The sequence below is a fragment of the Chelmon rostratus genome, chromosome 14 (assembly GCF_017976325.1).
Source record: "Chelmon rostratus isolate fCheRos1 chromosome 14, fCheRos1.pri, whole genome shotgun sequence".
In the NCBI taxonomy this organism is placed as follows: Eukaryota; Metazoa; Chordata; class Actinopteri; order Chaetodontiformes; family Chaetodontidae; genus Chelmon; species Chelmon rostratus.
Window position 1 is genome coordinate 14,482,999 of NC_055671.1, and position 15,724 is coordinate 14,498,722.

Below are 15,724 nucleotides of genomic sequence, written 5' to 3' on the forward strand. Positions count from 1 at the left end.
GTGAGACGTCCCTCCCACCTTCCAGAGAGCTGTCCTTGGCAGGCTCAAGCAGGCAATTGGCTGACGGGACTGATGGTCACCAGTTCGCCTGGGCTCCCGGGCTATGAAAGCTGACCCATGTGCTCGGTCCTGCTTTCCTTCTTTGAGCTGACATCCACCCAGCATCACCTTCTTTTCCTTGTGCGCCTTCAACACCTCCACAGCACACATCTCGCACATCCACGCTGTCATCACCGGAGTTGTTCGGCTCACACCCTGTTGTTTATTTTGTGTTAACGTCAATTTTAAGTAAATCTAGTGCACCTCTTGCGTGGACTGGCTCCTTGTTTGTGGCTATCCAAAAAAGAAATTCCCTTTGTCAGGTGTGCGAGAAGAAAAATGTTGCAGCAGAGTGTGAGACGTGAGTGAATAGTCCCAAATTGAATCTAATAAAATGCAGTGTCGAATAAAAACTTGTCAGCTTTGGTTTTCTGGGATTTTTATTCCAAATGTGTGGTGTGAAGAAACTCAATGCTGCTCCTCCATGTTTAGTTTGGACGCTGGGGACAGTATAAGCACACCTGTCCCAGACAATCTGGACTGTACTCAACGTAACAGCAGGTTTTAAATGTATTTTGAAATCAGTTCTTTGATTGTAAAATGCACAAGCCAGTTTGCAGATCTAAGAACTGGACCTGCGGAGACGTCATCACAGCAGCCGAGCCAAGTGAAGACAAAAGCATGAACAAATTTTTCTAAATCCAGCTGAGACGTATGTTTTTTAATTCTCCATTGGTGATGAAGGCTGGTGTATTTGTCTTAAGTAGTTGTCGTAAGGTCTCCCGCTTTGTAGCCAAAAGAACAATTCTCAAGAGGTTCTTTATGTGTGTCTGTTTCCACATTCATGAGATAGAGAGGTTATGCAGACCACCAAGCATAACTGGGACACACATACAATGTAGGTTAGCATTTATGAGGGAACAGGACTATCTGTCTGGGGCTATTCACCAGAGACAATGTGTGTGTGTATAACCTAAAGAGCAATACCTGAGAGGCACATTTATGTGTGCATGCCCATAAGTCCTGAGAGGATACGCGAGCAAAAGTTCCCCGGCCCGTGGAGTAAGTTAGCCGTCATCAGTAAATAGCTGCCTGTGTGGTACTGGGCCACTGGGCAGGCAGAAATAACGAGGACTGAAGACGGAGCCAGATGGATCTTCACTTCACACAGCATGACTCTGCTCGACTTTCTAATGGACGGCGTTTTGTTATGTGAGAGGAAAACTTGGGTCAGTTTTCTGACAGTTGTCAGCTGTCTAAAAATAGACAAATCTTTATTAGTGTTGGAAATGCTGAGCTGGAAGTACTGAAGGCACGAGGACAGAACGTGCACATGGTTCAGCAGTCGGCAGTCGTGCCGGAGCAGTCTGGAGCCTCGTCAGAGCGCCATTATTTTAATCTCAGCTGATAAAATAATATTATTGTTGGACATTGAATGAAATGACAGTAGAATCACGAAGAGGCTACATAGACCGTAGATTATGCAAACATTTATTTACTAATATGAGCTGAAAAACAGAATTTCAGACAATCATTGCAATTCAGCTGAGAAATGTTGCATAAGGGGTCACGACTCGATGGGGCTTTTTGACAGAACTTAGTGCTAAGCGAACATCTTCACGCGCATGTGGGCACGTGTGGCTGTGCGTGTTAGTTCTTGTGTCTGGAGCACTGACATGTGTGTTTGCAGAACAAATGGTTTAGTGGAGTGTACAAGCACGGCCAGCTGTATTTGTCTGCTGTAAACCCCCCAATCTGGTATCACCAGAGCACATTGTCTGAGTCATCCAAGTGTGTGTTTGCATGTGTGTGTGACTTAAGCTGGAACTCATTGTGCATTGTGGGAAATTGTATGAAAAGCAAATGCACTGTTTTTCTCTGAGCTCTCTTTTAAATTTTGAACAACAGCCACGCAGCAGTCACATAGCATGAAGTGATTGTGGAGAAGCTGGATATGGTTATTGGATGCTGTAATATGTTGCCTGCAGTGAGGCCAAATATTACATCAGGCTGAAGTGCTTAAACAACACAGGCTGTTAGTGTGAACGACTATTTTTACTCTTACAGTCCTGGGCAGAGCAAGGAGAAACGCTAGCTTAAAAGGCTTAATTTAGTGGGGCTTACTAATGGTTTAAAGTGCAGAATGGTTTCTACCTCACAGGGTCTTCATCAGGGTGGAAAGGCTAAAAACAGAACGCACCATGTAAACCATCATGTGACTAAAACATGCAAACAAAACAATAACAGAATATATCATAAAATACACTAATAAAAAGATCTTTTTTGACCTGAGTCTATATCATCGAGAAATCCAATGGCACATACAGTAAGTGCTAAAACAGGCAACCTGGCAGCTTCCTCAACATCTGTTCATACATGCAGAGGTATTAAATCAAGGGGATAAGACAAGTTAGAGCACACAAGAGACCACAAAGACGACTTCAAGCCTGTCTGTGCCTTTTTAGGGACATTTTAAAAACAGCATGCTTGGCCACTCGGTGGCAGCGGACACACAACACGACACTGACAGGGGTGCATACAAACACTCAAATCAGCAGATACTACTGTGTAAATCCAGTCTCTATAATGACACAGAGCATCTCTAGCTTTCAGTTTCCAGCCACCTGGAGAAAGTAAGTCCAGTCTTTGGTCTCTGCCAACTCCTGTGGGAAATATTTGGCTCTCTAGCCGCTAAATGCTCCACGATGTTCGCCAGCTCGTCGCGAACGGTGTCTGCCTGTCTTTTGGTGCTGAGTAGGTAGTGTACGATGGGTTTTTAGAGCTTTTGTTGCTGAAAACATCTGCAGTGGGAAACGGCAGTGATGAGAGCTGTGGGAGTAAATCAAAACAGCAAGCTGTTGGCTGCAAAGCCCAAAAAATTTGCAAAAAAAATAAATTTGCAGAAATTCCCTGTAGAGCTGACAGAAAGTGCAGAGTCGGGGGGTAATTCTCTGTGGGCTTGTCAATATGAGTGTTTTCACAAACACAATTTTGATCCACAAACATTGAGTGTAGCAGCTTTTTAAAGACTAAGCATCATAACACTTACTATGGAGCCATGTTTTTGGCTTGAACAGTGCTCCCTCTAAAATATATGCACACCTGGCAGCACCAGACTCCACAGACTGAATGTGAACCCTCTGTTTAATACAAATCTGAAAAGGACACACATATTATTAACAATTGCTAACCAATAATGACCTGAAAGAAGTTTTTCACTGAAGTTTGCTTTTAGAAAAGGTCACAGGAAGCTCATTAACAGCCTGAAAAGCAGCCTCGGGTTAGGTAGAGATTTGCTTTTGCCAAAACTTGAACTCGTGCGTTGTATCTTATCAAGATAATCAGACCTTTAATCGCATTTCTCAACCCTCACTGCCACCTACAGAGCGATTTAGGACACAACTACAGGTTGTAAATTCAAAATGCTGCATCGCTCCTGCTCAAAATCTTTCATGTTAATGCATTATAGTGTATGGTCTTGTTTATTTTGATCCACCATGGAAGGCTATACAGTCTGTAGCAACTTGACAACTTTCTAGCGGGGCCATCACGAGAACAAGGTTGAAGCAACTTCGTCACAGCAGAACACAAAAAAAGTCTCGCAGAGTAACACGGAGAGGGAGGAGGTGATTTACTTGACAAGGATGGAGGAAGGGATGGATCTCAGAGAGCTGCAGAAGAAGAAAAGACGGGAGGGATCCACACAGAGGGGATGAAGGGGGAGTGACAGGGTGACATGGGTGGGTGTTGCACCCTCCTCCGGTTCTATTGGTCTTACAGTGATGAAAGCGTCAGTAGCGAAGACAGTTATCTAAGAGGCGCAGGAGGGTGGGGGTGGGGTGGGGTGGGGTAGAAAAACAGTGGGAGAAGGAGAGGAAATGAGGAGAGCAACGAAACAAGGGAGAAGCCATGAGGATGAGGTAAGAGTGTGAGGGTGGGAGGAAAGAGAGGAGCAGCAGGAGGTATAAACACTTCGAATGTGAATCATAGGCATCTGGCAGGAGAGAAGTGGGGGGGGGCGGTTTGAGATGTGAGACATAAGGAGAGGTGACAGAGTTAGAGAGTGGGGGAGTGAGACAAAAGTAGGCAGAATGATGGAGAAAATGAGGAGCTGAGAGGGTTTGATGGAGGGAACAAAACACAGCAAGTAAGGCAGGATGATGGGCAGAGAAAGAAAGATTAATTCATGTAAATCAGCATGTTTATCTGTATGTCCTCCTTCATGCATTCATTTGGTCCGAGCTTGTAAGGGATGGGCTTCCCCTGTCCGGGTGTGTTTCAGTGTGTGTGTGTGTGTGTGCGAGAGAGAGAGAGAGAAGGAAGGGAGAGTGAAATGTGACAAATCTTGTCAACTTGCTGTCCTCCCACATAATCTGCTGACAGCTTTTCTGTCCAGTAGAAATAAATAAATAAATAAAGATTTCAATTCCATCATTTTTCCTCCAGATATTAATGGGCTCTCCGATGGGGGGCTCGGAAAAGCTTCAGAGAGAAGCAGCGAGTGAGTGACAATGAGTGAATTGCTTTCTTCTGGAAGTTTTTAGCCGAGTATGAGCAATTCACAGCTCCGCCATGTTTACCACGAACCAGCCGGTCGTGGATTGATTCCCCCCCTTTCTGCAGAATTCTGCTGGTCTCTTGCATACAATAAAGAAAGTGAAGGCGTGTTATGTGTGTGACACAGTCAGACTCACGCGAGCACTGCTGCCTCTGTGTGTGTATGTGTGTGTGTGGGGGGGGGGGGGGGGGGCTTCAACTACAAAGGGCTCCCTGCAGGTTCTGCTTCTGACGATGTGCCTGTTTGAACTCAGGTTGAATTCAGGTTCAATTTCGTTATACGAGCTTGAACGAGTTGTCAAGAAATCTGATTTTGTGTTTTGTTTTGTTGTCTGTGAGTTCTGTGTGTTCATTTTTTGAACTGTTCTGTCATGATGTTTTACAAGCTTTGGTCAACGTAGCACCAACTCAATCCTGGGTTTACTTTACCCCTCAAACTGGGCTGTTTCCACCCAGTTTCAGTTTTTATTTTGCTCTTGGGCTATTTACCCAAAGCAGATTATGATTTAGTTCCTAATTGTGATAATATTCTCCGGCTCCTTTTAAACTTATATATCACTATTTGTTTCTGAATGTTTATAATACATTTTGTACAATTGTTAATACATTTGTGACAGTTTTCAGGTAAAAGCTGGATCAAAATAACCATATTTTGGTTAAAAAAAAACAAAAAAACAAAACAAAAAAACAAAAAACACTAATCATTGTGCCTGTATTGCCATCTTGAAGAAATGCCACAGCTGATTGTGCCGCAGTGATTTTCTGTGCAGATGTGAGCCCTCTTTGTTATCAGACTTCAACAAGTCCTCCAAATGAACCGCCTGTGAAAATAACCCGTACGAGCATTTGCAGACGTGGCGTCCTTATCAACAGGACGGCAGATGATAAAATGGCGAAATAATCTCAGCTCAAGCAAGATTATTTTGTCACGCATACTCATCCCAAACTCAAGAATGAACTTCCACGCTCCAGACTCATGACTGTTGAACAATGCCTCCCAACCCTTTGTGTAATTTATTTGGATTTATGCCAGACGCTCGCCCCATTAAGCTCAAGTGGTTGTAACATTTACCTCTTTAATTGCTACAAGGCTTATTCTCCACCTAGCTTCACAAGATGGATAAGAGACGCTGCATTTCCTAAAATTAAATGCTGACTCAAGGGGCAATACAACGGTTTATACAGATCTGTCTATATATATAGTTTCTAACCATAGTTACTATGACTGTTTGCTGTTATATAATTTTTGCAATACTGTGGATTACTGCTATCATATAGGCTTCTTATGGGAAAGACGTGGAAATCAGCACCTAAATGTTTTTTCCCTTGACTGTAGTAAGAGCATTTCTATATTCGATGCTCTGATGTGCACAAAAAAATCAATGAAACATTCCTGCCACTGCTGTGTTTCAGGTGTGGGTTAAGGCATAAACTCTCCTTGGTTAGGTGAGGAGAAGACTTTGGTCGTGGTTAGAAGCAAACAAGAACCGCTGGTGGAAACAGGAGGTAAACAGTGGTCAATGTCAGACTTTGTTACAGACTTTGCTCACAAGGTTTTGAGGAGGCGTCGCTCCCTCCACGGTTTGCCTTTGCTCCTGACAGAAAGGGGTCATAATTTGCACATCCAAAACAAGTCCTTCTTAGGAAAAAGTAAACAACTAATGCGGTTTTTGGAGCATTTCACCCCTGCACACTAACTTTAAGGCTGGAAAAATCTTCTCATGTCGATCTCATATATAGATTCTGTTTGAGGGGGTTGAATATGCCACTCCATCGACCTGGAGCAGTGAACAGAAGGCTCAGAGGCCGTCTGAGGTGATTATGATGAATTCCAGTCAGTTTTGAAGATGTGACTCCACCTTACTCTCTCACTCAGTGCTTCTGTACTCGACCTTGCGGTCACTTCAATTTAAAAGAGCGGCCACAGGAACACCACAAGTAAACAGCCCACCCAACAAAATTCTTATCTGTAATGATGATAAATGCCGTGGCAACCATCCCTGCTAAGGATTCGTCAATAAATACCATGGCAACACGTTGTCAGTATTCCTGCCTTGAGGAGTTACATGAATGCTACATTAGCCCCAGTCTCTAAAGACACAGTGAGTAGTCTTGTGACTTGGAATTGATGATAACCAAATACACACTGTTTTCTTTGTTGTAGCCCCCCCGCCACACACACACACACACACACACACACTTTAGGGTGTTTGGGACACACAAGGCTTAGGCGGGCTCATAAAAAACAGATTAAACCATGATGGATCAGGGAATCTGCAACAGAAGTCAGATAAACAGGGTGAGGGTATGAAGAGGAGAAGAAGACAGGAATGAGAATGACAGGAAACTCTTTTGTTTCTCCTCAATTTTCTGAGTCCTGCTCCCTCCCTGTCGCCTCCCCTCCCCTCCCTGCCTGCCATTATGTGAACACTAAAAATGTGCACTCACACACGAAAAAGCTCAAGGCAGAAGCCACCTACACTTAAGTTATTGTTCTCTCTCTGTCTCTCTTCCTCCCTCTGTGTGGTTTTAATTTTCCAAATGCTTCGGCTTTAATTAATGAGGGAAAGAGAGAAGCCCTTAATTGAAAGCATTCCTGAGAATATCTACTACTGCTCCTGAGGACTGCTCCATTTTCTCCCTCTAAACCGCACAAAGCCCAAGCAAAGCCTCACACTGCAACATTACGTTAGACAGCACTGGTTGATCTTAAAATACAAATTTACAAAGTACACATTCTTCAAATTTCACAATATTTATGAAATGATACACCTGTGGGACTTTATTTGAATTAAATGAATTCGTACAAAATGAAAACTTGCTCAGATATCAGAGCAGTCACACAGGTATGAAAAAGTCAGTCACTAAGAAAAAAGTGTAGTTTTTGAGCTATGTTCATCAGTAATTGTGATCTTTTTGGCCCAAGACATATAGAATTTACAGTGCTGTACTGCAATTGGATTGTTTTTTTTACAGGATAATACTGCTTGAAAAGTCTCAGTAAAACTTGGGATTGAGTGTACTGTACATTTGTGAATGATAAAGTAAATGAAGCAAAAAACTGAAAACACAGTAATGACAGACAACAGTAACTGAAACAATGATGATACTGTAAATGAAAACACTGTTATAATACTGTACTTGAAAATACAGTATCATTCTGTAAAGGAAACAATATACTAATAATTACAATACAGTGATGATAACTGAAAATACAGTAGCAATAAAAATGCAGTAGTAATGATACTGTAAGTGAGCATTCAGTTATAGTAATACTGTTAATGCAAATACAGTAATTATGATACTGTAAATGAAAATACAGTAATAATAATGTAAATACTACTACTTTTACACTTGTAAACCTGCAGGTCTCCTAATGGTCTCACTGAGCTCTGCCACTGCTGACTGGAAGTAAAGGTTAAATATAACTTTGTCAATCTGCACTCAGTCACAGACGACACTACAGTGTGTGATATGATGAAATCTCTGCTTCAAAAGCCTCAGACACTACAGAAAATTGATGATGTAACACATGCATGAAAACATGTTTTTGGCCCAGTAAGTAACCTTACAGCCGGTTTCTGAGGCAGCCGATCAAAATGGAGCGGTGCAGAGTTGAAACCTGCACTCCAGGCTAAGAGGATTACAGCTGAACATCATCCAGCGTCCGCAGTCAGACGAAAGTCATTCTTGACTTTAAGAAGGACGGTCTCAGTATTGTGTGCTCTGAGGCCTGATTGGCCCTATTGTACACTGGCCTACAGCAATTTGAGATACTCACAGTATCTCCACTGTTAACAGCTGCACCAAAGCTGCTCCACTGGCTGGGAATGTAACCTTATATTGTCATTCTGTTTATTCTGCTCTCATACAGTTTGATGGAGTATTGAACCTCACACCCAGGACGAAGAGATTTAACACTGAACATTGCCCGGTGTCTCCTGACTACAGACATTCATGTTGGCCATATGGTACATTTGTCTTCCAGATGATCACCACCTCCACTTCTTAAAGCGCTGAAATCTGCCTCCTACTAGAAGTACAACAGTTTGGACAATAAATTAATTCTCATTTACCTGACAAGCCCTGCAGTAAATTGCAACTATTTTCTTTGAACAAAAGGCCTGGTGGCCCACATAACATTATACATAATGCCAAAATAATCCAGATAATGCAGTAAAATAATGCTGCTCTTTATATGGTCAGACTTTTGCTCTATGTAACTATGTGCATTTTTAAATTTTTTTTTGCATATTCTGCCTAGCCGCGTATTACAACAGGGGCAATTTGGGGTTCAGTATCTTGCCCAAGCCACCATGAGACTTTGACATATAGGCTACCGAGACCAGGGATTGAACCACCAACATTCTGATAAATGGACTGCTCTACCTCCTCAGCCACAGACGCCCCCGATGCGATGTGTCCGAGAATGTCACCTCTTTGGCCGAGGTTGTGAATTCTATTATTGATCGTTTGTCTATATTTATAATATCTCCACCTGACAACCGAGAACCAAAACTTGTGTGCTGTTTTAACACTATTGTCCTGGGTGACATCATGAATGCTGTGCAAGATAGAGCCCAACTGCTTCATCCGCTGCAATCTTCTGGCACGACCTGGAAAGGGGGGGCAGCTGCAGTGGAAGACAAGACAGCAGTGCTCTTTCATAGAGTCTCTGGTGACCTGGCCTTCACTCAGCAAGGGCTGATGAATATTCTGGAGGAAGGAAACAAATGTTTAGATCAGTCAGTAATATTATAGTTGACTCATAATAACCATATGATAGCTTCTCTTTGACAACCCAGACACCTTTGGAGAATCTCAGGTAAGGAATGCATCTTATATGTAGCTCGCCATCACTGGATCGAGCAACCGCTTGGCTGCCATTATTGTGCAAATGCAGGGCTGCCAAGAGAAGCCCGTAGAAAAAGCAGATTATACAGTTCACAAGTTGCACTTATGTGAATAAACCCAGAAGCAGAGACAACATATATTCTGCCAAGGAGGCAGTCAGTGATCAATACAGAACCCACAGTTCAACTACCAATGAATGAGTCCTTATCTCAAGAATAGCTCCTCTTTGGAATCCCTGGAAGTAAACAGAGACACTCAGTTTGAAACCTGACACAACAACTGGCCAACGAAAATAAACCATTGTCTGTTTGACCTCACATCAAATAGACAATCTTAGTGATTCTTAGACACCTCCAGAGTTACCCTCCCGCAGCCCAGCTAGTGCGCTGCTGTCGGCTCCGGGGAATGACCAGCCTGGGAGCTGAGTGGTTCGCACTTTCTAAAGTGTTTCTAATATTTTGCCCTCCTACATTTTGGAAATGGAATACACTGTTTCCTATGGAACATATATAGCTAATGTTACATATACTGTAAGAGTAAAGTAGGAGCTGCAGATATAGATTATTTCAGTAATCAAGTATTCTACCGATTATTTAATAAATTAATTGAGTAATTGGATAAGAAATACTTTTGCTTTATTAAAGAGCAATGGTAAAAAAATACAAACGAGACAATAAGACAGGTCTCTCAAAATGAGCTTATTGGTTTCTTTTTTTTAGAAACATCATTTTTTTTAGTAATTGTATATTGTACAGATAACGTTATCTATAAAAAGTAAACCGATTTAGTGCATTTAAGTACCATATTACATCCTGGGTTTTAAGATTCTATTTCAAATTACTTTAAATAACACATACGTACATACAACTTAAAACTAATGTATAAATAATAATAATAATAACAATAATAATAATACATTGGCTTTAAGTTGTGCAACTTGCATTTCAGAACTCTAAGTTTGAACCTAATTACAGCTCAGGCATAACGTAAGCCTTTTCTATCTGAAGGCTTTGTGCCATTTGTAGAAGGCAAAAATGACTGGACAGGAATGCTGGAACAAGAGTCCATGCATACAATTACATCACATACTTTTCCTCTGAGTGCTTTAACAAAGCCAACATGTAATGAAAGTTATTCATGAGACTGCGCCTCTTTGCATGTGTCTCTACACACTGGCGTATGCATGTGTGTGCATATAAGCCTTTAAAAGGAGCATATGGTTGCAATGAAGAATAGAAAGAAATAAGGCTTGCACTGAGTTGTGATGCAATGTTTCCTGCTGCATAAAACAGATGCTCTGATGGTGTGGATATTACCTTACACAGCAAGGACTTTGCCATTGTGCAGGCACTGGATACAGCAATGCATTTGTTTTCCACCATGACAGCAGATTCTCCGTCTTGGACAGGGGATACGTCAAGACCTCCCTCTGCACAATTCCGTTTAACTGCAGCTCCTCATCCCGTTAATCACTTATGCTGGAGTCTGATGATGATCCCACTGGGCTGTCTTGTTCTGTGCTGGAGGCTCCATGTTCACTTACGTTGGGCTGCCTCGCTTCTTTTTTGGCAGCAAGTGCCATGGTTTGTACCGTGCTTTTGACCTTAAGTTCTTGCTAAAGGTTTGCGAAACCAAGAATCCATAGCAGCAGCAATGAGGACTGTATTTGGAGATTCAGGTTGAAACACAAATAGTCCTTGCCATTTTGCTGTGATCCGGTCTGCCACATGAGCCTACTATGACTTGACTGGTGTAGTTTCAAAAGCTGAACTCTATGGCCTGCGCTTTGTCCCACACAAACACTGTAGCTCCTTCAAATGGCTCAAGGGCCTGGCTCATCTCCTCAGGCTTGACCTCAGGTAGCAGTGTTTTGCTCTCTGAGTCACTGCTGAGTCCGAGAGAGCAGCAGTCCCCTGCCATCTATGTTCCAGCTGCCTGGATATTATTTGATAGGTGTTCCAGCGAGTACTTGCGACTTGCACCAGCATGTGTTGCGGAGTGCTTATTTGTTGCTGTTTATCCTTTAGCCTGGTGCATGCGGCCAAACTCTTCTTAAAATGTGACAGGGCATCTTGCAGCAGCCGCACGCTTGGACGTGACTTGGTGGTTCTTCAGAGCACTTTGAGAACCAAGGTCAGGGTGTGAACTGCACATCGCGCTGATGCCCATCCATGCTTTTCTGACAAAATCTTCACTGCTGCTTTGACATTAGCACCATTGTCGTGGACAATAGCTTTGATTTACTCTGGTTGAATACCGAATTCGGCAACAACCACAAGCCACTCTACAATATTTGTAGCAGGGTGTCTCTCTTCAGTGGACACTGTTATCAGGCTGTGGGACTCAATTTCACAAACCTCCCAAGAAAGTGACACGTCACCCACAGATACGCCTCTGTAACAATGACCATCTAAATGTCAGTTGTGACTGCAATGCTGTCAGTCTCCTTAAGGGTGTTCTTCAACTTGCCTTTGATTTCTTCATACTTTTTCTCCCTCATTTTCATGAAGTAGTTTCTTGAAGGAAGTGTGTACCTGGGATTAAAAGTGGAAATCATCCTCTGAAAGGCTTCATCCTTCATGGACAGCGGGTGCATGTCTGTGACAGTCATTTTGAAAATGCTGTCTGTGCACTCAGCTGCTTGCTCAATTGAAATGGTGCAGCTGTCTGCATGAAGCTGTCCATTCGACTCTGTGATTTACTGACAAAGAGCTGAAATAATAATTACTACTGATATGTATTATTAGGCCTAAATATCATACATTAAGTTCATACTTACTGACTGCACTGCAATCAAATTAAAGTGAATATACCTGCTGTATTGGATTGACGCATTTCGGCTCCAATTGCTACCTACGCTACCTGATATTTGGCGTTCTGGGGTATCTTATGCATCACCATGAGGGGAGTAGTGGTGTGTGTGTGTGTGTGTGTGTGTGTGTGTGTGTGTGTGTGTGTGTGTGTGAATAAGTGACTGTCAGAATAATAACATTAACAAACTCAGGCTTCCACTAATTGACTGCAGCATATTATTGTCTGTGGTTTTCTTGAGCAAAAACTTTGCTATCTTACGGTTGTCATAACTAGCCACCATACTGATTTACGTTCTTAACTAGCCTTCAGGTCAACTACCAATCATGTTGGCTCCCCGGTTCAACTGCTAAGTTGATGCATTAGGCAGGGGAAGTCATCGAGACAGCTTTAACTAAGCCTTTAGTAAAAACTACACCTGTAGTCATGTCTCCCCTAAAGTTGTTCCAGAGGTGCCTTGTTCTGGGGTTGAATTTTCTGTTGCACAGACAGCATCGAATGATTACTGAAACATCATAGGAATATATTAGGAATACTACAAGCAGCAGTGTGTCTGAATGCTTCTCTCACTCTCCTGCTACCACACGTTGCTACTTGTCACTTTGATTGTGAAGGTGACACTACTCTGCAGAGACGATAGACTACAGTTTAGTATAGAATTGAGTGTTTGTAGTTTATAGTTCAGAGGATATTATAGAGCCAAGACAAAACTGACAGAAGGGCAGGACAGAGAGAAAAAGGCACAATTACAAATCCATCTGCTACTTCAGCACCACGGACAGCACCGTGGATTTATCAATACACACCACAGTAAAGCTGCTGGTATTCCAGAGCCGTGGTCGAGGCCATAGATTCTAACTTGCACAAATCACAGTCAGGTAAAGGATCAATGAGTTAGGAAGACTAGATTAAAATATTCAAGTAAACAACCCCTCTGCCCCTGTACTCTCTTTGCTACTGGTCATTTTGCTAAGAAGGGGAATGGCATCCCCCTCATCCCATTTCATATCATCTACTGGTTATTTGGATTAAATGAACGACAAATGATTTTTGGCAAACAACTTTCTCAAGGAATTATTTCAGCCCTGAACTAAAGTTACACTACCTGATGAAGGACGGAAAGGTTTGAGGTTACATTTTAAGCCACAGTAAAGCACAGATGGTGGTTGAAGAGCCGGTGGAGAGAAGGTCTCTTGTTCTGGGCACTGCAACTCTGGGTGCGTGCATCTGTCCCTTTGCAACTGGTAAGCTCCCAAAACCTTAAAACACACCATCATTAAAAAATTTAAAAAATGAAAAATATATTACAAATGTATGTAACTACACTTTAGGGATTTAATGCAAGCAAACTTAAATTAAGGTATGCCTTATCAAATGGTGGGCTTTACAAAATCCCCAGCTCACTGTTGCAAAACAACTGTGATGCTAATGCTAGCTAACATTAGCCATTATGCCTTAACAGCTGGTGGGTTTTGAGATCGCTGTGATGCTTTGTAACAATAAATACCTAAAATAACAAATAAAATAGATAGTTCTCATTATTCTAATCATCATGCTGACTAATCTAATCAGCCAATGTTACGAAACAAGACTTATGGTGCACAGTTCATGCTTGAGAAGCTGCTGCTGAGGGCGATGAAGCAGCTGTGTTTAAGCAACTGAAGCGACCTCACCAGCCATCAGTCTCACAGGGTCCTGGATTCGACATCCGATCCTGAAGACCATCATTGCTGGGGGCATAATCCCTCTAACTAAAATGATGCTGGACAGACCGCGTCTTCTGTTTCAAATGCAGCAATGAAGTCCTGTCTCTTCAGCTGCAGAAAACGCACCCAGAAACAGACACCAGCCCTGTTAGGAAAACTGTGGACTCTATGCCCTGATAGGCTGGAGCTAAACACAGTAATTCAGCAAGACGGAAAATGATGAAATGCAATGTAAAACCACTGCAACTAGTCACATTTCTATTTTTAGATGCATAGTATTGTTATTATGTACACGTTATCTTATCTTAATGTATACATATACCCTATACTTATACTATCATATACTATTTTATCATTCATCACATGTCTAGAATCATAGCTGTCATTGTTATTGACACTGCTGTGCATATCTCCCTCCACCTCTCTGTACCTCTCTAACAAACCGGTCGCGGCAGATGCTCGCAACCCACAGCCCGGTTCTGCTCAAGGTTTCTGCCTGTGAACGGGTTTTTGTCGCTGCTTGCTCATGGGACAACTGATGGGTCCCTGCTCATTAAAGAGTGAAGTCCTGACCTGCTCTACAATAAAAGTGTCCCGAGACAACTTCTGTTGTGATTCGGCGCTACACAAATAAAACTGAGCTGAAAGCTGAATGGAAAACTACCGAAAGAAAGAAATTAGAACCGCTCAGAATGCTACATAACATGACGGGATAAGATAAAAACGGCAACATTAAATCCTCTTCAATCAACTTTTCAAAAGATCAACTTTTCAAGATCAACTTTTCAAAAGATCATTTTCAGAAAACTTTTAGAATAAGTTAACTCAAGTAAAAAGTTCAACCTGTAAGTTGTTATGATATATAAACACTGAACCATCCGCTACGTATCAGCCACTTACACACCGGAAGGTAGGTTTGCAGCTAACGTTGTGATAATGACGCGTTCACGGAGATCGTTTATGTAAACACTGACTCTGCACTCTGTTGTGTTTTTTGATACCAAAAAAAAAAAACAAAACAAAACAAAACAAAACATAAAAACAACGATCATTCTTTTTAAACATTAACATTATATATTGAGTGTTGTGTTGTGCTTGACTGCGCTCAGTGAGTTTCTGAATCAAACAACAGTCATGTTTTGGTTGGCCAACTCGTACTATTAGGCTAATATCACCACTTTACACACACACATATATATATTAAGTCAGTTGCTAACGTTAAGGTTAGCTAGCTATAGCCAGCTAAATTTGAGGGACATTATTCCAGCCTGACAGTCGTCAACTAAATATTTTATGTCTAATAGCATGTCAGGATATTATTAACGTCAGTAGTTGTTGTTACTGAGGCTGTTAGGGTTTGAAAGTTGGTAGTTTGGATATAGCATTAGCTACACTTACTTAACCGTTCAGCCCTTAGCTAACGTTTCGGCTGACATGTTGCTAAGACATACATCCAACGCAGCAGCGGTTGCGGTAACGCGGTACATTTAAACCAACTGTGCCAGGCCTACTCTTCCGTTTTGCTCTGCTGTTCCTGCCATGTACAGACTCTGTTACTTGGTACTCGTGTAGCATTTTGTGAAAACACTCACCTGCCAGCAGTCTAATCATGTCTCTCCAGGATGGTTTTGTGAAGGGAAAAATAATCCTGTGTGGGTCCTCTCCATGCTGCGGCTGCTTCTCCCCTCCATGAATCAGCCTTATTAGCCTGGAGCTGGAGCGCTGCTGTGATGCAGGAGGGTCACTGATTCACTTGA